The 25061-nt window shown below is 37.4% G+C and overlaps 1 long non-coding RNA gene across 1 annotated transcript in view; it reads right to left on the bottom strand.

Moving 5' to 3' along the window:
• LOC132663593 (uncharacterized) overlaps positions 1–25061 on the bottom strand; it is a 208184-nt gene that overhangs the window by 25960 nt on the left and 157163 nt on the right. Inside the window, exon 2 of the long non-coding RNA XR_009603152.3 lies at positions 21775–21866. This is a non-coding gene — a long non-coding RNA (uncharacterized LOC132663593). The remainder of the gene's footprint in view (positions 1–21774; positions 21867–25061) is intronic.

The following is a 25061-nucleotide window of genomic DNA, read 5'->3' as shown; positions in this document are numbered from 1 at the left end:
GTGAGTATAAATACATAAAAGTGAACACAAGCTTATTAAAAATATGTTCAAAACTGCACAACCAGGTAAACTAGTTTCACAGTGAAATATCCCATAGCATTTAAATAGGAGACTTAAAAATTCATTTTTAAAGTGTTAAAATGTAAGTAGTCCCCCATTTATGTTACAAAGCTCTTACAATTTTTATCAAACAAGGTAAATGGAATACAAAAAAGACAAAATTATAATCAGAAGATGAAGACAATTTCTACACATTCTAATTATCACAATTACCAACCTATTTGAATCTGTGTCTATAAACGTCACATCACTTTCTCTACTCTTGTTATAAATGGACTGTCTCTTTTAGGCTCTTTCCATAATTTGGCTATTGTTGAAAGTGCTGCTATAAACATTGGGGTACAAGTGCCCCTATGCATCAGCACTCCTGTATCCCTTGGGTAAATTCCTAGCAGTGCTATTGCTGGGTCATAGGGTAGATCTATTTTTAATTTTTTGAGCCTAAATGTCTATCAACTGACAAATGGATAAAGAAATTGTGGTTTATATACACAATGGAATACTACTTGGCAACGAGAAAGAACGAAATATGGCCATTTGCAGCAATGTGGATGGAACTGGAGAGTATTATGCTAAGTGAAATAAGTCATACAGAGAAAGACAGATACCATATGTTTTCACTCTTATGTGGATCCTGAGAAACTTAACAGAAGACTATGAGGAGGGGAAGGGGAAAAAAAAAGTTAGGGAGGGAGGCAAACCATAAGAGACTCTTAAAAACTGAGAATAAACTGAGGGTTGACGGGGGGTAGGAGGGAGGGGAAAGTGGGTGATGGGCATTGAGGAGGGCACCTGTTGGGATGAGCACTGGATGTGGTATGGAAACCAATTTGACAATAAATTTCATATAAAAAAACAAAAATTCAAAAAAATAAATTAATAGACTGTCTCTGCTCCCAATGCCATCTGCTCTGCTTATCTGCCAATTAGATCTATACCCTCTTACTTACCCAAGGATTTAGTTTTACAAACTATATCTTTTTCTCTCATACACCATCAAATTTTATACTCCTGGATTATTCCCATCTGTGTATGAAAGTGATGTTAGATCTTCTACTTTTCAAAAAATGTAAAAAGCTCTTGACTATAGTCTTTAGCTAATATTCTAACATTTTTGTTTCCCTTTATGGAAAAACTCAAGAGAATTTGTTGTTGCTCTTACCATGTCTAATTTCTCTCCTATTCTTTCCTGAACTCACTTTAATCAGGCTTTACATCCATACCACTACACAAATGTATCTTGTCAAGATTATGAATAATCCCCACATTACCAAATCCAGGGGCCAATTCTCTGTCCTCATCTTACTTAAGTAGTGGGCAGCATTTGGCAAAGATCACCTCCTTGTTCTTAAAACACAAATTTCAATTGACCTTCAGAATAGCATTAACTCCTGGTTCACTTGTAAATGTTTTTTGTTGTTGTTTTGTTTTGAAGTTTGTTTATGTATTTTGAGAGAGAGAGAGAGACAGAGAAGGGGAGGGACAAAGAGAGGGAGAAAGAATCCCAAGCAGGCTCTGCACTGACAGCTCAGGGCTTGAACTCATGAACCACGAGATCATGACCTGAGCTGAAACCAAGAGTTGGATGCTTAACTGACGGAGCCACCCAGGTGTCCCACTCCTGGTTCACTTGTAAATTTATCACCCTCCCAGCCTCCTTGGCTGGCTCATATTTAAGTAATCTCTAAATTATGGAGCATTCCAAGGCTCAATCCTTGCATCAATTTTTTTCCAACTACACTCACTCTCAAGAGAATTCATCAAGCCTTATAACTTGAAATATTGTATCCACTCCACTAAACTCCAGCTCTATAATGACAGATTAAATTCAACTACATTTCAATCTCATAGGTGTCCCAAACTTGACATATTCAAATAGGCATCTTGCTTCTTCCCAGTTCAAACCTATTCTTCTGAAGTCCTTCTCAATATAAATGGGACCCTCATCCTTATAATTGAAAATGGGACTCTCCAATGATGCTTACTAACTGATCAATAATAATATATAGGTTGAAAATGTCATGGAGTATGTTTGTTTTGATTTTTGTAACTTACTGAATTATGCTATTAGTTCTTACAATTTTTCATTTGGTTTTCTTGAACTTTTCAGGGTGATAACCATTGTCTTCATATTCATATGGTAATTTTTACTTCCTCTCTTCCAGTATCAATACTCATTTATTTTGCTTCCCAAGTTACTAACAATAAAACTTCCAGAACAATGTTAAATGAGAACATCCTTGCCAACTTTCTAGCTTTAAAAGGGAATATCCCTGATGTAATATGATGTTTACTGCTAAATATAATTTTGACTGTTAATTTAAGATGAACAATTTTTATAATATTGAGAAACAATATAATTAATATTCTCCTTTTATTAGGAACAGATGCTAAATTTTACTCAAGGGCATTATTTGATAAGGATCATATGGTCTTTCTATTTTGTATTAATGGCTCCAATTTTAATAATTGGACTAAGTTCTACTTGGTCATTATGTTTTTTCTTATGTTAAATACCTAAATAGATCTCATTTAGGAATTTTTCATGTATGTGATTTGATTGGCCTATGGACCTTTTGATCTCTTCATCTGGCTTGGGTATAGTGATGTTAGCTTTACATACTGATAACAAGATTGTGCCATCGTTTTCTACATAGAAAAATTAAGCCTTTTTAGAATGTGTGTTGAGCACAATGGGAATCTGACCTGTAAAATCACATGAGCTAAGGCATTTTCAGGGAGTATTTATTGGTAACATTTCAAAACACTTTCATGGTTTTTAGTCTGTTCCTGTTATTTCTGGTTAAGGCAGTTTAGTTTGCTTTGTATTTTCCTTAAAATTCTCCACTTTATCAAGACTGTTAAGTTTATTAATAAATGTGTTAAAAGATATCTTCTCACAAGTATTTCAATAGCTTTCCTACACGTGGCTCTATCTTCTCTCCACTTCATCAGTCTCCTCACTTTTTCCCTTCAGTAAACCTTTCATGAAATTGACAATTTTATTAACCTTTCAACTATTTATCATCCTGTTCTTTTGTTTTCTACATCATTAACTTCTGTTTTCAGTTTTACTAATTCATTCTTTATGCTTTTCAGTGTTTAAAAAAATTTTTTGTAGCTTCTTGCATTTGAATGTTTCATTTTCTCTTGTTTTATGATAAAAGGATTCCAGACTACAGATTTCCCTCTGAGCGTAGCTTAGGTTGAAGTGTTATTATTTTATTATAGTATGCAATTACAGTTTTGATGTCATTTTGTTACAAGAATTATTCTGGAGAGTAATTTTTTCATTTCTAAATGATCGATTTTTGTTGTTGTGTTTGCCCTTTTCACTTTGATTTTCCAGAGTCAATCATATAATTACATGCTATTATAGTTATGAATCCATATAAATAGGCTTGATTATTAACCTGGGAGTAAGTGAGAAAACCATCAAAGGGTTTAAACTGTGAACAGACCAACCCCATTTTTCTATGGAAAAAATCTTTCCGATCTCCATGTGAAGAAGACAGTTAAAAGAAGCAGGATTAGATACAAAAAGCCTTATTAAGGATATATGGACTAATTCAGGCAAGAGATGATGGTAGCCTGAAATAAAGGACAGTGGATATGGGGAAATGTGGATGCATTTACAAGATAGTTTAGAAGTAAGGTCAGCATATTGGTGGTTGACTAAATGTGGGTATGAAGGAGAGGGAACAATAACAGATGATGCTGGGGATTCTGGTTTGAGCAAGAGGGTGATTGATGTTGTCATGCATTCAGATCAGGGGGAAAAGAGGAGAAGTAGAGGTGAAAGAAAGTAGTAGCCTGGACAGGTAGAGTTTCTAGTACCTATAAATCGCTAAGCTGAGATGAAGAGTAGGCAGTGAAAATGCAAGTTTGGATGAAGAGAGAGACAAAAGATCTAAAGTTATCACTATATCCCTGATAATAGAAGTCAATGAAAGAGTAAGATTAGAATAGCCTGTAAAAGAACATTGATTTCTGGGAAAGTTACTTTCTTTCTTCTTTTTAAAAAAATAATCACTTAATTTTGTTCCCTACAAATTTTTTTAACTTCAAGTTAATTGACAGAGTGTAGTACTGATTTCAAGAGTCGAATTCAAGGATTCATCACTTACATACAACACAGTGTTCATCCCAACAAGTGCCCTCTTTAAGGCCCATCACCCATTTAGCCCATCCCCCTAAACACCTCCCCTCCAACAACCCTGAGTTTGTTCTGTATATTTGAAAGTCTATTTGTGGTTTTTCTCCCTCTCTGTCTTTATTTTTTCCTTCCCTTCCCCTATGTTCATCTGTTTTGTTTGTTAAATTCCCCATATGAGTGAAGTCATATAATATTTATCTTTCTCTCACTGACTTATTTCGCTTTGCACAATACACTCTAGTTCCATCCACACTGTTGCAAATGACAAGATTTCATTCTTTTTTTATCACCAAGTAATATTCCAGTGTGTGTGTGGGGGGGGGGGTGTGTGTCTGTGTGTGTGTATTTCCATTATTTGGCTATTGTTGATAGTGCTGCTATAATCATTGGGGTGCATGTGTCTCTTTGAATCAGCATTTTTTAATCCTTTGGATAAATACCTAGTAGTGTAATTGCTAGGTCATAAGGTAGATCTATTTTTAATTTTTTGAAGCACCTCCATACGGTTTTCCAGAGTGGCTGCACCAGCTTGCATTCCCAACAACAATGCAAAAGAGATCCTCTTTCTCCGCATCCTCACCAACATCTGTTGTTTCCTGAGTTGTTAATTTTTGGCTTTCTGACAGGTGTGAGGTGGTATCTCATTATTTTGATTTGTATTTCCCTGATAATGAGTGATATTGAGCATATTTTCATCTGTCTGTTAGCCATCTGGATGTCTTCTCTGGAAAAGTGTCTATTCATGTCTTTTGCCCATTTCTTCAGTGGATTATTTATTTTTTGAGTGTCAAGTTTGATAAGTTCTTTACAAATCTTTAATACTAACTCTTTATACAATATGTCATTTGCAAATATCTTCTCCCATTCTTTAGGTTGCCTTTTAGTTTTGTGGATTGTTTCCTTCACTGTGCAGAAACATTTTATCTTGATGAGGTCCCAACAGTTCATTTTTGGTTTTGTTTCCATTGCCTCCAGATACATGCTAGTAAGAAGTTGCTGCAGCCAAAGTCAAAGAGGTTGCTGCCTGTGTTCTCCTCTAGGATTTTGATGTTTTCTTGTCTCATATTTAGGTATTTCATCCATTTTGAATTTATTTTTGTGTATGGTGTAAGAAAGTGGTCTAGTTTTATCCTTCTACATGTTGCTGGCTAGTTTTCCCAATACCATTTGCAGAAGAGACTTTCTGTCTCTTCAGAGAATGTCTCTTCAGATATTCCTTTCTGCTTTGTCAAAGATTAGTTGGCCATACATGTGTAGATCCATTTCTGGGTTCTCTATTCTGTTCCATTGATCTCTATGTCTCTTTTGTGCTAGTATCGTACTGTCATGATGATTACAGCTTTGTGATATAGTTTGAAGTCCAGAACTGTGATGCCTCTAGTTTTGGTTTTCTTTTTCAACATTACTTTGGCTATTCAGGGTCTTTTCTAGTTCCATACAACTTTTAGGATTGCTTGTTCTAGTTCTGTGAAGAATGCTGGTGTTATTTTGAAGAGATTGCATTGAATGTGTAGATTGCTTTGGGTAGTAGAGACATTTTATCAATATTTTCTCTTCTAATCCATGGAATGTTTTTCCATTACTCTGTGTTGTCTTCAATTTCTTTCATAAGCTTTCTATAATTTTCAACGTGTAGACTTTTACATCTTCGGTTAGCTTTATTCCTAGGTATCTTATGGTTTTTGGTGCAATTGTAAATAGGATTGATTTCTTGATTTCTTTCTGCTGCTTCATTACTGGTATATAGAAATGCAACTTATTTCTGTACATTGATTTTATATCCTGTGACTTTGATGATTTCATGTACCAGTTTTAGTAATTTTTGGTGGAATCTTTCAGGTTTTCCACATAGAGTATCATGTTGTCTGAGAAGAGGGAAAGTTTTACTTCTTCCTTGCCAATTCATACGCCTTTTATTTCTTTTCATTGTCTAATTGCTGAGGCTAGGACTTCCATTACTATGTTGAACAACAGTGGTGAGAGTGGACATCCCTGTCATGTTTCTGACCCTAAGAGGATAGCCCTCAGCTTCTCCCCATTGAGGGTGATATTAGTTGTGGATCTTTTGTGTATGGACTTTATGATGTTAGGGTATATTCTTTCTACACCTACTTTCTTCAGGATTTTTATCAAGAAAGGATGCTGTATTTTCTCAAATGCTTTTTCTCAATCTATTCAGAGGATCATGTGGTTCTTATTCTTTTATTAATGTTGTGTAGCACACTGATTGATTCAGGGCTAGTGAACCAGCCCTACAGCCCAGGAATAAATCCCACTTGATCATGGTGAATAATTCTTTTAATGTATTGTTGGACTCAATTTGTTAATATTTTGTTGAGAATTTTTGGATTCATGTTCATCAGGCAAATTGGTCTCTAATTCTCCAGAAGCCATTCAGCCCTGGATTCTTGTTTGTTGTGAGATTTTAGATTATTGATTTAATCTCTTTACTGGTAATGGGTCTGTTCAAATTTACTATTTCTTCCTGTTTCAGTTTTGGTAGTTTATATGTTTCTAGGAATTTACCTATTGCTTCCAGATTGCCCAATTTGTTCACATGTAATTTCTCATAATGATCTCTTATAACTTTTGGTACTTCTGTAGTATTGGTTGTGATCTCTCTTCTTTGATTTGTCATTTTATTTATTTGGGTCTGTTCCTTTTTCATTGTTAGGTCTGGCTAGGGGTTTATCAGTTTTGTTAATTCTTTCAAAGAACCAGCTCCTATTTTTGTTGATCTGTTTTATTTATTTCAACATCATTGATTTCTGCTCTACTGTTTATTATTTCCCTTCTTCTGGTGGCTTTGGGCTTTATTTGCTTTTCTTTTCCCAGCTCCTTTAGCTGTAAAGTTAGGTTGTGTATTTGAGACATTTCTTCCTTCTTTAGGAAGGCCTGCATTGCTATACACTTCTTTCTTATGACCACCTTTGCTGTATCCCAAAGGTTTTGGACTGTCATGTTTTTATTTTCATTGGCTTCCATGTACTTTTTCACTTCCTCTTTAATTTCTTGGTTAACCTATTCATTCTTTAGTAGGATGTTCTTTAACCTTCAACTATTTGTGGCCTTTCCAAATTTTTTCCTGTGGCTGATTTAAAGTTTCGTAGTGTTGTGATCTGAAAATATGCATGGTATGATCTCAATCTTTTTGTACTTGTTGACAGCTGATTTGTGACCTGGTATGTGATCTGTTATGGAGAATATTCCATGTGTACTCAAGAAGAATGTGTATTCTGCTATTTTAGGATGAAATGTTCTGAATATATCTGTTAAGTCCATTCGGTCCAGTGTCATTCAAAGCCATTGTTTCCTTGTTGATTTTATGCTTACGTGATCTGTCCATTGTTGTAAGTGGGGTGTTAAGTCCCCTACTAAAATTTTATTATTATCAATGAGTTTCTTTATGGTTTTTTGCGGGGGGAGTGTACCAAGTTGGTGGCATTAACATTTCCAATTGATAGATCTTCTTGAAAGACCCTTTAATTATGATATGCTTTTCTTCATCTCTTGTTACAGTCTTTGTTTTAAACTCTAGTTTGTCTGATACAAGTACAGCTATTCCAACTTTCCTTTAATGTCCACTAGCATGATAGATGGTTCTCCATCTCCTCACTTTCAACCTGCAGGTATGCTTAGGTCTAAAATGAATCTCTTGTAGGAAGCATATAGATGGATATTGATTTTTTTTTATACATTCTGATACCCATGTCTTTTGATTGGAGAATTTAGTCCATTTACATTCAGAGTGACTACAGACAATATGAACTTAGTGCCACTGTGTTCCCTATGGAGTGTTTCTGGTGATGTTGTCTGGTCTTTTCTAGTCTTTGTTGCTTTTGGTCTTTTTTTGTTTGCTTTTTCTCAAGACACTCCCCTTAAAATTTCTTGCCGGGCTGACTTAGTGATCATGACCTCCTTAACTTTTTGTTGTTCTGGGAAATTCTTTATTTCTCTTTCTATTCTGAGTACCCGCCTTGCTGGATAACAAATTCTTGGCTGCATAGTTTTCTTATTCAGTACATTGAACATATACTGACACTCCTTTCTGGCCTGCCAAGTTTCTGTGGACAGATTTGCTGTGAACCTGATCTATCTTCCTTTGTAGGTTAAGGACTTTTTTTCCCCCTGCTGCTTTCAGGATTCGTTCCTTGTCTGTGTATTTTGTGAATCTGACTATGATATGCCTTGGTAATGGTTGGCTTTTATTGAATTTAATCGGAGTTCTCTGTGCTTCTTGGATTTTCGTATCTGTGTCCTTCCCCAGATTAGGTTAGTTTTCAGGCATAATTTGCTCATATAAGCCTTTTGTCTCTCTTCATCTTCTGGGACTCCTATGATACGAATGCTATTCCTCTTTAATAAGCCACTGAGTTATCTAAGTCTTGTATCATGATCTTTTCCCTTTGTTTCCCTCTTCTTTTCAGCTTCATTATTTTCCATAATTTTATCTATATCACTGATTCGCTGCTCTGCTTTGTCTACCCTTGCCATCATGGCATCCATTCGAGATTGCATCTTGGTTACAGCATTTCTAACTTTGGTCTGACAAGATTTTAGTGTTTTTATCTCTACAGAAAGGGATTCTCTAGTTTCTTCTATACTTTTTTCAACCCCAACTAGTATTCTTGTCAATGTGGTTCTAAATTCTAGTTCAAACATCTTACTTATATCTGTGTTAATTAAATGCCTGGCCATAATTTCTTCCTGTTCTTTCTTTTGGGGTGAATTCCTCCATCTTGTCATTTTGGAGGAAGAAAAAAAAATAAATTAAAAATTAAAAACAATTTTAAAAATTAAATAAAGTGGCTCCTGGGTGGGTCAACTGTTTAAGTGTCCCACTTCAGCTCAGGTCATAGTCTTGCTGTTTGTGGGTTTGAGCCCCATGTCAGGCTCTGTGCTGACAGCTCAGAGCCTAGAGCCTGCTTCAGATTCTGTGTCTTCCTCTCTCTCTGCCCCTCTCCTGCTTGTGCTCTGTTACTCAAAACTGAATAAACATTAAAATATTTTTTTAACTAAATAAAGAAAGCTATATCCTAGGTGTGGTTCAGTCTGCTTATAAAAGAAGCTTGGTGAGAAAAAGAAAAAGGAAAACAATTTTTAAAAAGAAATTAAAAATTAAAAAAATTTAAAATAATAAATAAAATAAAGAAAATAGAATTTTTAAAAATGTGCTCTGGGTCACCTGGGTGGCTCAGTCAGTTAAGTGTTCGACTTCAGCTCAGGTCATGATCTCATGGTTCATGAGTTCAAGCCCCACATCGGGTTCTGTGCTGACACTTCGGAGCCTGGAGCCTGCTTCAGATTCTGTGCTTCCCTCTCTCTCTGCCCCCCTCCTGCTCATGTTCTGTCTTTCTCTCTCAAAAGTAAATACACATCAAAAACAATTTTTTAAATGTACTCTTTCTGTATCCACAAAAGAAAAAAAAACATAAAAAGGAAGCAAAGAAAATGAATAAATTAACAAACAAACAAAAAGAAACCCAAATGCAGCTAGATCCAGGTTACCCTAGAACTGAACCTTCACAGCACACTGATGATGGTAGAGAGTAAGCAGGTGGAAGGGATTTTTACTGGTCTGCTGGTAGAGGGGCCTGCTGCCCTGGTTCTCAGGCCTACTTGTCCTCCTGGAGATGTGCCTGGAGGATGCAGGTGGGCAGAGCTTGGTGTAACAGCTCTGTTCTCCACTTGGCAGCACTGCTTAGCTCACTGGAGTCAATCAGTGCAGGTGAACTAGTAAAAAAGGCTTCACCCTCCTCTCTAGTCTCCAGAGCATCAATTCTGTGCCCTCACAGATGCACCATCAATCACCCCTGTTTTGTCTCAGGCTTCCACCTGTTCCCCACCTTTACCTTGTGTCCAAGCTGTCTGCCTGCCAAACAGCACCTCCTCCAGAGTGTTGTCTCAGATGGGCTGTGTTTCAAAACCCCACAACTCAGAGACACCCATGGCTTGGACCCACACTTATCCTCTGGTGGAGGGTCTCACTGAGCAATGGCTGGGTACTGACTGGTCCCAGAAAATGTGCACGTGACTGTGCAGTGGCAAAAGCTCAGAGTTTACATAAAGAGAAATACACAGCCAGCACCAGGGTTTGCTGCCCTCAGCCAGCATCTTTACTCCTATACAAGTAGATGTGGCAGTTCTCTGGGGCCTGCTAGGACGTTTGCCTACAGAGAGGCTGTATTGCCTCTACCAAATGCACTCCAAAAAGCGGAACCACTTCTCAGGCGACACAGGGGGCTCTCAGACTGTGCTGCCCACTCCCAGGGATTCACCCTGCTTTCTCACCAGAGCAGCACCAGGCACTAAGCTCTGAAACTCCAGACTCTTCGCTCCACTGTTTATAAAAAAAAAAAAAAAACTGGCGGTATTGAAACCCTCTTATTTTTCCCTGTCAATGGTCTTGGAACAGATTTCTTTTCTAGTTTTTTTTCAGCTTCTTTCTAGTTTTTTTCTTTCCTAGTTCCCTATGAGTGCACTTTGTCTTTCTCTCTTCTCTCCAGCTACTTTTCAGGGGGAGAGCTTTACTTGTGTGATCCTGATGTGCTGCACTCTCTCTCCCTTGTTCTCTTTCTCTATCTTATCTGCGAAAACAGCTCCCTATCCTCCACAGCCTTTCTCTCCCCCAGTTCAGCTCTCCACACTGCATACCTGCAAGATCTCTTGCTCAAATTGTGCAGATTGTTGCATTAGTCCTCAGATCAATTTCCTAGGTGTTCAAAATGGTTTGATGTTGATCTACTTGTGTTTCAGGGACGAGACAAGCTCAGGGTCCCCATACTTCTCTGCCATCTTAACTCCTTTGTTCACTGTATTTTTAAATGGGATCATTTAATGCATACCCTTTTTCATCTTAAGTTGTTTTCCTAATAAATATCTGGTTAAAATATTGAGCCTTCAAAATCAACTGGTCTGGCTCTAGTTCATTCTTTATAATATGTGCAGAGAATAATAAATTATTGAACCATATTTTTTACTGAGCATTTCCTTTGTACTCCGTTTTGTGCCAAGACTAATGGCGCTATAATAAACATCTTTGAAAATAAATCCTTACATATTAACAATTAAGTATGGTACACTAACAATATGACATAGTGGAAACAGAACTCTAGCCTTTTTCTGTCATCTTTGCATTATGTTTACGAAAACCCCAACTCCTTCTCTGGTATGAGCAGAGTGTTATGACTCAGGTTTTGTAACTGTGCCTCTAGGAAGTGAATGACAGGACATTTCATTCTTCACTCACAATAGGAAAGAGGGCAGTGGATTAGCCCATTCTCTGGCTTGATTAAGAGGCAGTTCAAGCTGCCATAACAAAATACCATAACCTGGATAGTGTACACAACAGAAATCTATTTTCTTATAGTTGTAGAGGCTGGAATGTCCAAGATCAAGGTCCAGTTTCTAGTAAGAGCTTCATTCCCGGCTTGCAGATGGTCACCTTCACTGTGTGCTGACATGACCTTTTCTCAGTGTATGGACAGGGAGACAGAAATGTTCTCATGTCTCTTCCTACAAGGGTATTGTTCCATCATGGCCTCATCTAACCCCAGTTATCTCCCAAAGACCCCCAAATACCACCACATTGGAAGTTAGAACTTCAACATGAGAATTTGGGGGAAACACATACAGTCCATAACAGAGGCTGTATTTCAACTTTTGGGTTGACCAGGATTGATTGCCTCATGCACATGGCTATGGATAATTTCAATAGACTTTTTCAGGAAACCACTTCTTTTTTCTGGGAGGCCAGACTGTAGAGGATCAGTGTTGGATAGGATAACCCTTAACCATTAATATCTTCTAACAGTCTTTTGATTGCTTCTTATTCTTTCATCCTTCTTTTCCTCCTCCTTTACTCTTCCTCCCTTCCTCTCTTTTTATCTCTCTCTACCTCTTCCCTCTCTCTTCCTCTCTTTCTCTCTTCCCACCCCTCCTCTCTCCTCTCACTTTTAAAACTCATATATTGTCAGTATTTAAAATATTACAACTGATTTGGTAAAAGGGTTAGCAGTTTCTTACAAAGTTAAAAACATGTAGCACACAACCTACTATCTACATAAGAAAAGTGAAAACATATTCACAAATATGTTTACATTGATGTTTACAGCAGCATTATTCATAATAGCACAAAACTGGAAGTAATCCAGATGACCACCAAATAGAGAATGGATACTAAAATTGTGGTATATGCACACAATAAAAAAACTACCTGGCAATAAAAAAATTCACACACAACACAAGTAAACCTCAAAAACATTATACTCCTTTAAAATCATAAAATGTTATATATTATATAATTCCATTATGTGAAATTCTAAAAGAAAAAAGTAAAATCATAAAGACTGAAAGTAGACCAATAGTTGTCTGACATCCAGAATATCATCACTCAGGCAGCCAGCAGGAGACTCTGCAAAGGGCATAGAGTACCCACTATTTTGGGGGGAACGGTATTACTTTCCCATGGCTGCTATAACAAATTGCCACAAATTCAGTGGCTTTAAAAAAGGAAAGACAGAAATGTACTGTCTTATAGGTCTAAAGGGCCACAAGTCTAAAATGAGACTTACAGGGCTAACAAAGTGGGGCCACCCTCCCTGGGAGGCACTAAGGAAAATCTGCTTTTCACTTCTTCCAGTGGCCAGAGCATTCCTTGGGCTCATGGTCCCTTCTTCCACTTTCAAAGCCAGTGGCATAAAATTGTTCTAATTCTGCTTCTGTTTCTCTCTTCTGTCTATTGAATCTATGCCTCCCTCTTACAAAGATCCATGTGCCTGGGGCCCCTGGGTGGCTCAGTCAGTTAAGCATTCGGCTTCAGCTCAGGTCATGATCTCAAGGTTTGTGGGTTTGAGCCCTGCGTCAGGCTCTGTGCTGACAGGTCAGAGCCTGAAGCCTGCTTCAGATTCTGTCTCCCTCTCTCTCTGCCGCTCCCACACTCGTGCTCTTTCTTTTCCAAAAATAAACATTAAAAAAAGGTTTTTTTAATTAAAAAAAAAAGATCCATGTGATTGCATTTAGGGCATATCCTGAAAATCTAAAAATAATCTCTATCCTTTAAGATCCTTAATCCAATCATATATATTGAAGTCCTTTTTTGTTTTAATTCTTTGCCATATAAGGTAACATTCAAGGTTCCAAGGATTAGGTGATTGAGATCCTTTTGGGGGGAGGGGGCACTTTTTTTGCCTACAGCAGAGATGATGAAAATTTCCATGTCTCAACTGTGACAAAATACCAAAAGTGTACATAACTGTTTAAATGCTACTCTTAAAATGAACACACTTTTTAAAAAGCTGGAGAGGGGCAGCTGTGTGGCTCAATAGGTTAATTGTCCAATTTTGACTCAGGTCATGATCTCACAATCTGTGAGTCCAAGCCCCATATCAGACTCTGTGCTGACAGCTCAGAGCCTGGAGCCTGCTTCACATTCTGTGTCTCCCTCTCTCTCTGCTCCCTCCCCTTTCTCTCTCTCTCAAAAATAAATAAATATTAAAAAATTTTAAAAATAAAAAGCTGGAGAAAAATAAGATGTGAAAAAGGAAAGAAGGAAGGGAAGGAGGGAAAAGGAAGGAAGATAATTATCTTAAAAATGGCAAAGGCATGAGCAATTTGTAAAAAAAGAATGGCCAGAAACCACCACAGGAGTAAAGAAATGTAAATTAAAACAAAAGATATATGTGGAATTTTTAAAATGGCAATATTCAAAACTGAAGAGTGGTGGGGAAAAAAGCTCTGTCATAAATGGGATAATAACTTAGTACATCATCTTTGGAAGACATTTGGTCAGAATATAAAAAAGAAATCAAATCAGCATCATTTTTTAAAGCACTAAGTCACTTTAAGGAATTTGTTTTAAAAAAGAAATCTGTAGGGTACCTCAGTGGCTCAGTCAGTTAAACATCTTGGTTTTGGCTCAAGTCATGATCTCACAGTTTGTGGGATCGAGCCCATGCTGTCAGTCCAGAGTCAGCTTTGGATTCTTTCCCGCTCCTGGTCTCTCTGCCCTTCCTCTCTCTCAAAATAAACAAATAAACATTTAAAAAGAAACAAAAAGAAACAAAAAAGAAATCTGTATATCTAGAAATTTTTAGTAATATGAAGGTTTATAATAGAAGTTTAAGGGGCACCTGGGTGTGGCTTGGTTGGGTGAACATCTGACTCTTGGTTTTGGCTCAGGTCATGATTCCCAGGTCAAGTTCTATACTGGGCATAGAGCCTGCTTTGGATTCTCTCTCTCTCTCTCCTTCTCTCTGCCCCTCCCCTACTCCTTCTCTCTCTCTCTCTCTCAAAAAAAAACAAAAGTTTTGTATTGGAAAATTCTAATCAACCTAACTGTTGAACACAAGTAGGACTGCAGAATATTCAAAAACAAATAAAACTGTGTATAATCTGGATTTGAGAAAAATTTATAACCATCTATCTACAGCAAAATCTTATTTTTTCAAAAGAAGACCATACTCGTACATGGAAAAATATTACTCATTTGTTATTTCGGCTTTTGCTTATCTTTACTTTCTAAATTTTCAACATGAAATGTACATATTTTTATAGTAGAAAAAAGGACACTTAAAACACTTTTCTCTAACCAAATAAATACTGTTTTCACGTTTTTGACACTGCCTTTCTACTGAGAAAATAATGGTCAGTTAAGTCTAAAACTTATTAGATTCACTTTTAGAAATCCAAAATCAGGGAGACTCTTGGGAGGAACTATATAATTTTTGCATCAACAGATCAACCCACTATTACTTCAATCCTTGTTCAGAAAACAGACTGAGAATTTGAACCAAACTAAAGCCTTCCAAACAAGGCTGTTTTCTTTAGACATGGGACATGTGCTGCAATTATCACCATTCATTTCCTTTTTTCCATTGAGCCTCTGTAGAATGTTGTCACTTTGTAGATATTTTATCTCTTGGGGAAAAAAAAATATTAATGTTTCTTTGGGCCCAGCAATTACTGTAGATATTCTTTCAATACATTTACTGTTTTGTTGGTAGAAAAAAAAAGTACATTTAAATGAACCTTTAAAAACAAATGTCATGATACTAAAACCGTCAGAGAGTACCTTTTCTGAGAATCAGTGTAAATAAGTATTTTCTTCCAAGGGGAATTAGTTTTAAGACTAAGAATTTATTGATATCTTTAAATGCATTTAAAAACTTAAATTTTTGTTGTAGAGGCTGCTTTTAGGCTACAGGCTTGAGCAACAGAAACCTGAGCAAGGCAAAGGGTCCCCAGTGACTACAGAGCTAATGCAAACAGGCTCTTTAGGCAGCCTGCCTCAAAACAGACATAGGCCCTAACTGACCAATGGGCAACTTACAAACAGGCACAGTTCCTAAAATTACCAAAAAAGAGAAAATTCCACATGTTTCCTTACTTCCTCACTCCACCCTGTAAATATAGCCCCTCTCCACCACCTTGTGGCCGACAGTCTCTTCTTTACTGTCTTGCCTGCTGCTCCCTTGCCATGTATTTAAGAAATTTCTATTTCTTTGTTCTGCCTTTGGTAAATTCCTTCACTGCCCACACCACTGGCTCCCATCCAATCAGAACATGCCACAATTGTATTATCTGTCTAAAATTCAAACAAGGACATATAATATAATGGAGATTCATGCCTGGATATGATTTCCAAACAAGTCATGCAACAGATGTCTGCATCAAAATCAATTAGAAGAATTTTACTAAAGTAAATATTAACACCATGAAAGAATTTGTTTTCAAATTTCATTGAGAGACACTGGAGGGTGGTGTCAATTCTATACATATCACTAACTATCTATAATCCTATCACTTTTCTTGTTTTCATTGCTAACCATTTCCAAATTCAGTGCTCTCACATTCTCTACTCTGACTCACTGCACCTTGGTTTTCTAGCTCCTAACTCCACCACTCAGAATATTAACTCAAAAATGTCTTATGTATTTTGTTAAGGTAACACCAGCTTCTGTAACAAATAAACCCACAAATTTAGTGGCTAACACAATGAAATTTTTGAGAGATTTTTTCCTCCTCTAGCAGACTACATGTTTCTACTTGATGATCCTCAGTCTAATTCAGGATTGCAGTTTCCTTCTATCTTGAAAAAAAGAAAAAATCCCTCATAATTGTTAGCATCTAATTAGCATAAAGGGAACAAGGAAATATGGTGATGATACACTTGGCCCCAAAGTAATAGAACCGACTTCTATTCTCATGCCATTGATTAAGAACTACTCTTATGTCCACACCTAAGTGCAGGGGTATTGGGAATTGTAACCCTTGCATAGAAAGTTGCTCCCCAAGACATCTCTACATTATAGGGTAGAAAATTGCAAGAGCCACACCTAAAACAAATGAGAACCAATAAGGAAGAAGCCAAAGTCAAGGAGGGCTTTAAGAGGAAGTACATTAGTTTTGCAACAATATATCAGTCCATTAAAGCTCTTAGATCTGTAGTCACACTCCACATGACCCCATGGCATTCACTCTCCAATGAATTCTATAACTATATTGGCCCAAGACAGACATAGAAAGATTTTACAAAGAGGTGACATTCTAATCTCTTAATTTACTTCAGTTCTCACTCCTTCTCAATTCACGATGGCCCATTGTCCATTAACAAGAGATCAGTTTCTCCCAGTCTATGGAAAGGGGAGATCAGAAAATACATTCCCAGCCTATCCTTTCCTTAATTTTACTTCTTCAAATTCTAATGCTCTTTTTACCATTCATGATATTCTGATGTCAAATTGGTCATGCAGCCATAATAGCACCTAGGTTACCTAAATTTTACTATCAGAAGTCTGATTTCCAGTTCATGGAATCGAACTCCAGGTCAGGATCTATGCTTTTAGTGTGGATTTTAGGAAGGATTCTCTCTCTCTCCCTCTCTGCCCTGTCCCTGCTCAAATGCACAGAAGCTCTCTTTCTCAAATAATAAATAAACTTAAAAAAAAAAGGAGTCTGATTTCCCCATTCAAGAGGGATGTATAAGTCCAGCCATCTGCCCTATAGACAGAAATCAAGATCTCTAACACATAATGGAAGGGAAGCCAGATTCAAAGCCTTTGTCTATCTGACTTTATTCTAATTCTGCAGGAGAAACATCAGCCTTCTACAAACTAAACTTGTTAGTACAAAATACAGTAGCAGAACAAAAAAATTAAAGGTTTCTGTAATTATGTTTCCATATATAAATACAAGTTACAAAAACAAAATCTAAAAAACAAAAGCAAAATCAGAATCCCAATGTATAAAATTACTCTGGCTTGGATGTATGATAGGTTCTACCCAATCTTGGAGCATAGCTTTAGCCTCTAACAGCCTCATGGTTTTTCAAGAATGCAGCCATCATATACAAAATACCAGAGCCGAAAATGAGTTGAGTGCTTCTGTGAGAACACACAGATTTCCTCAATCTGAAAGGAAGTAAAATTTCCAGAAAACACACAGGAAGGATAGGCAGCTTCAGAATTTATACAAACATGTAGTAGGGAAATTCTGACTAAATATATTGTCACATAAAATGAGTTAAATATACTTTTTGCCTATGAATATATAGCTTAGTTTTAAGAGGCAGATCCTCTAAATATACATATAGATGTGTGTACATAAACACACTCTAACTATAAATGCACACATACCCATTCATAACACATCTTTATGAATAATGTAGATGAGCATTTTAAATATTTATGATTTGGAAGTTACCACAAGACATCTTAATTTATATCAACATACTCTGTAGAGTTAAAATATATACCAAAAACTAGTCTAGCATTTATTAGGTCACTCTCCGTTGCTTCCTTTTTTTCTGTGGTGAGGACAGGTCAGTGTGCACCTTGGCACAGGAGCATCATCCTTTGGGTTCTGTGTCCCCAAAATTATTTGACAGATCAAAGTTGAGCACGGCAGCAACTCAGAACACAGTTCTGAGAAGGACCAATAAAGGAAAACATCCATCCCTTGTTGCTTTCATGATAATTAATTTATTCACGTGGCACCTGTGATGTGGCCATTGGACATTTAGTCTGGACATTAGTGTTCAAAACATGACTTGGTCTTATGCTAGCTATTACAAACCTCACTTAAATGTCCTGAACTTTTCACCCAGTTTTTTTTAATTTTTTTTAATGTTTATTTATTTTTGAATAAAGAGAGAGACAGAGCACGAGCAGGATATGGGCAGAGAGAGAGAGGGAGACATAGAATCCGAAGCAGGCTCCAGGCCCTGGGCTGTCAGCACAGAGCCCAACGTGGGGCTCAAACTCACAAACCACGAGATCATGACCTGAGCCAAAGTTGGACGCCTAACCAACTGAGCCACCCAGGCGCCCCTTCACCCAGTTTTTAAACAAGAATAATAATGCCTTCCACACACACTGCTATAAGGTATGGATTGGATTAAATAATCACGTTCCAATGCTCAGCACCCATAAAATCTGTAGAGGGGCACCTGGGTGGCTTGGTCAGTTAAGCGTCCAACTCTTGATTTCAGCCCAGGTCATGATCTCGCAGTGGTGAGATTGAACCCCTGTAGGACTCTATGCTGAGCATGGAGACTCCTTGGGATTCTCTCTCTCCTCTCTGTCTCTCTCTGCCCCTCCCCCCATCTCAAAATAAATATTTTTAAAGTATCTACTGTATACTTGAGGGTATGTACCCACTAGAAGGACAGGAACATAGGTCAAGCAAAAAGGGATGTTTTGGGGTCATTTTCCGTTACAGACTTGCCTGGGGGAATATAATCCCTCACGAATATATGAAGTGCATAAACAGGTAAGTGAAATGGAAAACTATGACCTCTGATTAGTGTCTCTACAACTAGAGATCTAGAATATATCGAATGTCAGTATGCCAGTACCTAACTCACTACTTACAACTTTTTGCATTCCGTCCACATTACCATCAGAGCATATAACAAAACTCTGTCTCGTGTTAAACGTGCACACACCTTTTGCCATCTCAGGATGAAAGCCACTTCCAATCCTGGATCACAACTCTCTCATCTTTGCATGCCTCCAATTCCTGGCACACATCCCTTGTGTATAGTAAGTGCCCAATAAATTTTGGTTGAATCGAGTGACCGAAAAGCAAAGTAAATTAAATAATGATGATGAAATATATGTGTATGAGACATTCCACTCTTTGCAACTTGGAAGTAAAACAAAGAATCGGGGAACTTTTGGTAATACAATTGGGGTGGTAGCTATGAGAGGGCTGTACACACAGAATCAAATCACAAAGGCAAGTGGCAGCAGCAGCCTAGCGGGAAAGAGCGGTCCGTGCTCTCCAGATGCAGAACAAATAAGCCTGAAGAAATGTGGTAATTGTTAATAATATGAAATTGACAAGAGAATGGGGAACCACCTTGACATTTGATTACTACTTAGTCAATATTCAAGCTCACAAGAAGGTGAGCAGATGTTAGCCAAAGCAGATGTGAACGCACATATAATAGAATAAGGACTAAACAGATCGGGCTGGTTGCTTGCAATGTATATTTGTTGGGTGGAAACAACAAACCCTTCAAACTTAATCCAACAAAAATGAGGCATTTGGTTCATTTCCTTCAGTTTTTCTTTTCTTTACCTCCAAGAGACTTTATCACAAGTTTGAGATAAGGCAGTTTGACAAAACCTTTTACCATTTGTGCAATTCAGCTGTCCAAAATCACCCCTCTTTTCTCCTTGCCAGGGCCCAAGAATGAACCTAAGTGGGAACTTCTCATTTATAACAAGGAGGAATATAAAAATAAGTGGAATCAGAGAGTTAAAAATATCCAGAACTTGAAGTCCAAAAGCTAGAAGATCACACAAATATATGAGGCTCAAGCATCAGTATTTTTTTCCCCAAGACTCCAGGTAATTCTTTTTTTTAATTTTTTTTAATGTTTATTTATTTTTGAGAGAGAGAGAGAGACAGAGCACGAACGGGGTAGGAGCAGAGAGAGAGGGAGGCACAGAATCCGAAACAGGCTCCAGGCTCTGAGCTGTCAGCACAGAGCCTGACATGGGGCTCGAACCCACAAGCCATGAGATCATGACCTGAGCCGAAGCCGGATGCTCAACCAACTGAGCCACCCAGGCACCCCTCCAGGTAATTCTAACATATAGCTAATGTTTGAGAAATACTGGGTTAGAGACAAAAACAGATCTTCCCATAAATTGATAATGGCTACGTGAGACCTTAAGCATTCCCTGGAACCCACGTTGAGGGGAACGAATGGCAGCAAATACTTCAAGATACAGCTCTAGTCAAGCACATTTGATTTCACAACCAGGTTCTGGCTCTCTTGAAGCTGAAAAAGGAGGAGGAGGAGAAGAAGGCATAGAAGGAGGAGGAAAATACAGATAAGAATGAGGAGATGAAAGAAGAAAAAGAGGAAGAAGGGAGGAAATGTATTAACAATAGCAGCAAACATTTATGTCGCACTAACTCCACACTAGGCACTGTTCTGAGTGCTTTGATCTGAAACTTCAAAGCAACCCCATGAGGCTCATGGCTCCACTGTGCAGAAGGAGCTACATTTTGCAGTTTTCTATAGTTTTGACCACATATGGGATAGACCCTGGTATCCCTGGGGGCAAAGCAGGTTTTACACTCTGTTTCCTGCTTGTAGGATGTTGGGGGCTGATGAATCATGGTCTCCAACAGTGAGAGACCATATAGCCTTGCTCTTGGTTTCTTTGACAGTACAACAGTCTCAATCGCTTTAGCAGATTTCTTATCCATTGGATGGCAGGTAGTTAGCTCATGAACCAAAAAACAAAAACAAAAACAAAACCCACACACACAGTTGTTGTTGTTGTGTTGTTTTCCTTAACTTTTTCTTAACTTGCTCTATTTCTTTGTTTCTTTCAACTCCTTAGTTCCAGACTGAGTGGTGAACACCTTGGACTCATTCACTTCTGTTAGAGAGCCACACTTTCAGTCTTGCTCTGTTTTCTAAGTTATTAGTCCAATTGAAATCATTTTCTGGACATTATTTAATCCACTGAGAGGTTTCAACAGTGAGTGGAGCAGCTATACTCTTGATTTTATCATTGCTATAAGCATCAATTTTAATTGAATTTTATCCCTCAAAACATTTCTCAGTTTTATCTTCTATTTGTTGTTGACAGTGAGTGCCTGACAACCCCACATATTGCCAAATTTGTGACTAGTCTCTAATCCCTTTCATTCATGCTTGCAAATAAGGATATTCTTTGCTAAGGTCATCTCTGTATGTGATCTTTTATGAAATGTAGCCAGCATCAGTCAACACACACTATTAATATCTACTTTCCCAAAGTCTTTCCCTAAGGATACAGGCTCATTAATTAGCTACTTGATCTGCCTTCCATATTATCAAAGATTTTACCAAATAACTTGCCATTGCAAAACATCCTTCTGGATTCTGATAACAGTCTTGCAGTCTACATCTAGTCCCTAAGATAATGCACATATTTCATGTTTTGTTTTGTTTGTTTGTTTGTTTTTATTATGGCAGCATCCTACTTTTAATTGCCAGTTAACCACTATAAACGCTCAGTGGCTTGAAAAAGTATGGTTTATTTCGTACTCACATCATATGTCCATCACAGGGCAGCCAGGGGCTCTACTCCATGTTGTCTTCACTCCTGACGTTAGAGCAGTCACTGTCTAGACTCCTCAGGTGCTGTGGTAAAGTAAAATTACACAGTTTTACATAACAGAAATTGGACCCTCCAATCTGAAAGTGAACGATGGTCCCATTATTCACAGTGCATTGACCAATAATAGCTGCATGGCCCCACCTACAACAGGGCGAAGAAGTGAATCCTATCATTAAAAGAACAGCACTACTGAAACCACACCCCCTACAATGTAATCTCCACACTACACCCAACTGAGCTATTTAATTATGTTACATATGTCACTGCTCTACTCAAAACACTCCAATGGCCTCCCACCTCAGTTAGCAAAGAGCCTAATTTCATACAATGGCCTCCAAGACCCTCCATCATCTGGCTATCTGCTACCTCTTTGCCTCATCTCCCACTCTTTCTCTCTCTCTCACTCTGCTCCAGCCACATCAAACTATTTGTTAGTCCTTGTACATGTCAAGCTTCCAACTGAGTCAGTCTTTGCATTTGCTATACCCCTCTCCCCCTTGGCCTGGAATATTCTTTCCACAGATATCTTCATGGACCACCCCTTCACTTTGTCACATGTCCACTCTAACATCATCTTACCAGAGAAGTCTTTCCTAACACACCTATATAATATGCAACCCACTCCTCTGATGCTATTTTCTAACCTCCTTGCTCTGCTTCATTTTTCTTTAGGTCTGAGTATTGCCTAGCATAATACATATTTGTGCTTATTGTGTGTATTCCCCCAGAAAATATTAGGTTCTTGAAGGAAAGACATTTGCCTGCTTTATTCACTGTAAGACCTTAGGAGTCTAATGTAAGCCTGGCATCTAGTAGGTGCTCAATAAATCCTTCATGAATGGATGAATGAATGAATGGGCCAATGAACACAGTGCTACTCCAAGGGCAGCAAAGTACTAAGACATAATATACCATAAGGAGTATCTGATTTTTGGAGGAAAAAGAAAAAGATGAAAAGAAAGTTAGCAAAGATTTTTTCTTCTTCCCAATCTCTCCTGTAACTTGTCTGGGTTAGTAACAGGATCAGTATTTATTTAGTAAGAGGATAAGTTAGTAATAGGACACAATATACTGAGGAAGTATACAGGCCTAAATTTCTTTTTTTTCCTCTCTCTTTTTTTGCTGTGACTCTTTAACCTCCACTGATTTTAAAGTGTATCATGCTTATATTCTCAGCACTAAAACATGTGGTTAAGGAAAAGAGAAATGTCCTTAAACTGAAAACTAAGACAAAACTCTGCAGACACTTGGAAAAGAGAGTAAATGATGTAATCAGGAAATACTTTTGCCTTGAAGATCTATGGTGACAGTTCTAACACATAATATAACAAGATCCAGATTAAAAAGTCACCAATCTGTATGACCTATCAGGTGATATTTTCCCAATTAAACAAAATAGGAAACTAAGGCACTGAGCAGTGTAACTGATTATTTACAGTCCAAGAAATTATGAGAAGAAGTAAGTCTACTACTAGTTTCTGACCCCTGGCTTATCTGTTCCACATCTATGTCCACATTTTGGCCTCATTCTATATTTATTTGAAACAGGATTAGGCAATTTGTCCTTGACAGCAGAACTTACATTTGAGAAAACCAACATCACACTCTAAAATAATAGATAAAACATTTCACATAAGCATGAATGTCAAATGTAAAAATCTACATAGAAGAGAAATTGCAAGAGTGTTTATAGATAAATAGTTCGGTATCCTATTTTTCCTGAGAACAAAAATGACTACAATTTTGTTGATTGCTCATCTCCTTTTCTCTCTCTTCCTTAACAACAGGCTGAGTTTCTCCTGGACCTAAAACTGGCCCTAAATATATATTCATGTGAAGACTCATTGACTCTCTGGTTCAGTGTTTCCTGAGTAGTTTTCCTCATAAACTCCATTCACATCTTTCAAAACACAAATTTTCAAAATCATTTCCAATGTAAATTTAGGATACAAATTGAGTTTGTACACCATGACTAAGTGGAATTGATTCCAAGTGCAAAAGGCTGGTTCAACATTCAAAAATAAATGTAATCCGGGGTGCCTGGGTACCTTAGTTGGTTGGGCATCTGACTCTCAATTTCAGCTCAGGTCATGGTTTCAGGGTGATGGGATCAAGCCCTGCATCAGGCTTTGCACTGACAGCATGGAGCCTGCTTTGGGTTCTCTCTCTTCCTCTCTTTCTGACCATCCCCCTTCTTCCCTCCCTCCCCCTGCTTCAAAATAAATAAATGAACTTAAAAAAAATAAATGTAATCCATTATATCAACAGGCTAAAAAGTAAACATCACATGATCCTATCAATAGATACAGAAAAAGCATCTGAAAAAACATAATACCCATTCATAGAAAGAGCTCTCAGTAAATTCAGAATGGGGGAATATTTTCAACTTGATTGTATATATTCTTAAAAAACCTATAACCAACATCATACTTAATGATGAGAAACTCAAAGCATTCTCACTAAAATAAGGCACAAAGCAAGGAAATCGCCTTTCATCACGCCTTTCAACAACGTACTGGAGGTTCTTGCTAATGCAATAAAGAAAAGACAAGAAAAGGTATACAAATTGGGAAAGAAGATATAAAACAGCCTTTGTTCACATGTAACATGGTCATCAGCACAGAAAATCTGAAAGAATCAACAAGAATAACAACAAAAATGCTTAGAACTAATAAGTGATTAGAGCAAGGTTACAAGACACAAGTTTATTATACAAAAGTCAATCATTTTCCTATACACAACAAGTAGAACTTGATATTAAAAACACAATACCATTTACACTGTCACAGAAAAAAGAGAAATATTTAGGTATAAATCGAACAAATATGTAAATGATCTAAATGAGGACAACTACATAACTGATGATTAAATCAAAGAACTAAGTAAATGGCGATTTTTTCCATGTTCATGAATAAGAAGACTTAATAATATCAAGTTTTTCCCAAACTTGATCCACAAATTCAATGCAATCCCAATTAAAGTCCCAGGAAATTATTTTGTGGATATCAAAAACAAATTATAAAGTTTCCGTGGAGAACATAAGACCCAGAATAGCCAATACAACATTGAAGGAGAAGAACAAAGTTGGAGGACTGATGCCACCCAACATCAATACTTCATATAAAGTTATCGAAACCAAGACAGTATAGTATTGGCAATAAAATAGACAAATATATCATTGGAACAAAATAGCCCAGAAATAGACCCCCCCCCCATGA

The sequence above is a fragment of the Panthera onca genome, chromosome D4, assembly GCF_046562875.1.
Source record: "Panthera onca isolate mPanOnc1 chromosome D4, mPanOnc1 haplotype 2, whole genome shotgun sequence".
NCBI classification, from domain to species: Eukaryota; Metazoa; Chordata; class Mammalia; order Carnivora; family Felidae; genus Panthera; species Panthera onca.
The sequence above is the reverse complement of the archived record's forward strand: the minus strand, read 5'-3'. Positions and strand labels throughout refer to the sequence as shown.